A 3,270-nucleotide genomic window follows, 5' to 3' on the forward strand; every position below is an offset into this window, starting at 1 on the left:
GCAACCCACATTTTTCTATAAGTATCTCTTTCTGCTTATTTCTCCTATATAGGAACATAGTGCTTTGTTTGTAATCAGATACAGATACCATAGGTAGTGAGTTCTGTGAGATATAGTAAAAGGGAGAATTAAAATAATTTTGAATAGTCCATAATAAGTGCTAAAGAGATTAATTTCATTTAGATCTACTTCTACATAGCAGATGTAACCTATATATGTTTACTATAGGATAAGAGAGACTTACTTCTTTTCAAAGAATAGCTAGTAGAGAATTAATTAACTGGAAATCCATAAATCCAAGAGGGTGAATTATTAATAGATCTTAAGAGGTACACAGCACCCTAGGACTACTCTAATTTTTTTAAAAAAATCTACTTCTACTTCTGTTACACCATATGTAATCTATTGTGCATATTAACTAAATAAAGAGAAACTTATTCTTTGAAGAACAACTAATATATGGAATGGTTAATTTGAAATCCATGATCTGGTGATGACAGTCTCATTTTTTTTTTTTTTTTTTTTTGAGATGGAGTCTCTCTCTCTTGCCTAGGTTGGAGTACAGTGGTGTGGTCTCGGCTCACTGCAACCTCCACCTCCTGGGTTCAAGTGATTCTCCTGCCTCAGCCTCCTGAGTAGCTGGGACTACAGATGCACACCACCATACCTGGCTAATTTTTTGTATTTTTAATAGAGATGGAGTTTTGCCATGTTGGCCAGGCTGGTCTTGAACTCCTGACCTCAGGTGATAACCCCCTCCTTGGCCTCCCAAAGTGTTGGGATTACAGGCATTAGCCACCGTGCCTAGCCTAAAGCTTATATTTCTATTGAGATATGAGGCTTAATAAATATTGCGTATGGGCTGAGCATGGTGGCTCATGCCTGTAATCTCAGCACTTGGGAGGATGAGGTGGGAGGATCCCTTGAACCCAGGAGGTCGAGATTGCAGTGAGATGTGATTGTGCCACTGTACTCCAACCTGGGTGATGGAGTGAGACTCTGTTGTCAAAAAAAAAAAAAAAAAAAAGCATATGCTTATAATAGGACAAGTCTGTTCTAAAATGCTTTATATATATTAATTCATTTAACCTTTCCAACAACTCTGAGAAGTAGGTGCTATTATTTCTATTTTACAGTTAAAGAAACTGAAGTCACACAGCTAATAAAAGTAGGGCTGAGATTCACACCGAGCTGCTACAGTACTCTCAACCATGCCACTAACCACCTTTCTGATTTACTGAATGATAGCAGCAGTGACTCTGAATTCAGTATATCTTGCATTATAATTTTGACTTTTTCTCTTTTTTGTATACTTCTTCCACTGCAGACCCAGTTTTCAAAATATGCTACCTACAGTAAAAATCTAATGTAACATATTTAGCTCACTTTTCCCCCCACCAAGCTTCTGTTTTAAAGTAGTTTTTATTATCCTTTACAGAATTAAACTGAATATTCTCCTCAAATAAGTTCATCAGTGGCTTTGGGGGCTGTATGGGTGAGTTATTAGGCATTATGCCCTTAAATATTTTAGCATAAAAGGATTGAAAAAAGTACCTATTAATGCACTACTCTACCCTTTTTTTCCCTATTTTTTTCTGGTCTTTATCTCTACCTATAGCTTGGTTTCAAACTATTACAATCATGAAGTGACATTAATATTTTTTTTTTCGTTGCATGATTTTTGTGTTTGTCTTTTTTTGTTGCTGTTTTTGAGACAGGGTCTCACTCTGTTACCCAGGTTGGAGTGCAATGGCACAATCTCAGCTCACTGCAACCTCCACCTCCCAAGCTCAAGTGATCCTCCCACCTCAGCCTCCCAAGTAACTGGGACTACAGGCGTGTGCCACCATGCCCAGCAGTTTTTTATATTTCTTTGTAGAGATGGGGTTTCGCCATGTTGCCCGGGCTGGTATCCAACTCCTGAGCTCAAGCAACCTGCCCGCCTCGGCCTCCCAAAATGCTAGGTTGACAAGCGTGAGCCACAGTGCCCAGCCTGTGTTTGTCTTCTAATACTAAAATTACAGTGTACATCAAATAGGTAAAGTTTAGGGGGATAGTTCAGCACTTCTTTTTTGTTTGTTGAATAGTTGTTCTTTATTAACGTTGTCCCTGACTTGCCTTTTCATCCAGAATTATCCTCTGCTAGATATATTTTCATTCAAAATACCAAAGAGAAACCAATGTACCTAAATTTTTGTTCTTTTCCGTCAACACCTTAGGAAGCAGGTAACATAAATCGATCATTGAGCTGCCTGGGCCAAGTGATTACTGCACTTGTCGACGTGAGTAATGGAAAACAGAGACATGTTTGCTACAGAGACTCCAAACTTACCTTCTTGCTACGGGTAAAGTAGATCCTTGGGTTCCTGGGCTCCTTTTGGTTATGCTAAAGTTGATAGTGGGACAATCTCTCAGCCTTGGTGGCAAGAGTATACATTTTCTTTGCTTAAAAAGATCTTGTGATTTCTCACCAAAAATGTGTCCATTCCTATCATTAAATAGGATTCCCTTGGAGGTAATGCCAAAACAGCCATAATTGCAAATGTTCATCCTGGATCCAGGTGTTTTGGGGAAACCCTATCAACACTTAACTTTGCTCAAAGAGCCAAGCTGATTAAAAACAAGGTAAAATACTGGCATATACTTCATTAAATAAATGAGAAAAATACTAAAGCTTGCAGTATGCCATTTTTGTGATTGCCCTAATGTTAACATTAACTTTTATTTCTCTGTAAAAGTTTATCTCACTGTATGCAAAATTTCTATTTTATCTTTCCTACCCTTCTATATCACACATGTAATCAGAGACCTAGGTTAGATCTTATGGTAGTTATTGCTTGACTAGTTTTTTCTCCCTTTTTTTGAGACACAGTCTTGCTGTGTCACCCAGGCTAGAGTGCAGTGCTGCAAACACAGCTCACTCTACCCTCAACTTCCTGGGCTCAAGAGAGCCTCCTGCCTCAGCCTCCTGTGTAGCTGGAACCACAGGCATGCAGCACCATGCCAGGCTAATTTTATAATTTTTTTTAAAAAGTATTTATTTATTTATTTATTTTGAGACAGAGTCTCGCTCTGTCGCCCGGGGTAGAGTGCAGTGGCGTGATCTCGGCTCACTGCAAGCTCCCCCTCCCGGGTTCATGCCATTCTCCTGCCTCAGCCTCCCGAGTAGCTGGGACTACAGGCACCTGCCGCCATGCCCGGCTAATTTTTTGTATTTTTTAGTAGAGACAGGGTTTCACCATGTTAGCCAGGATGGTCTCCATCTCCTGA

The 3,270-nt window shown here is 39.5% G+C and overlaps 1 protein-coding gene across 1 annotated transcript in view; it reads left to right on the forward strand.

Moving 5' to 3' along the window:
* KIF15 (kinesin family member 15) overlaps positions 1–3,270 on the forward strand; it is a 105,019-nt gene that overhangs the window by 49,939 nt on the left and 51,810 nt on the right. The window lies entirely within an intron of this gene.

This window comes from Colobus angolensis, unplaced genomic scaffold (genome assembly GCF_000951035.1).
Source record: "Colobus angolensis palliatus isolate OR3802 unplaced genomic scaffold, Cang.pa_1.0 Scaffold344, whole genome shotgun sequence".
Classification (NCBI taxonomy): Eukaryota; Metazoa; Chordata; class Mammalia; order Primates; family Cercopithecidae; genus Colobus; species Colobus angolensis.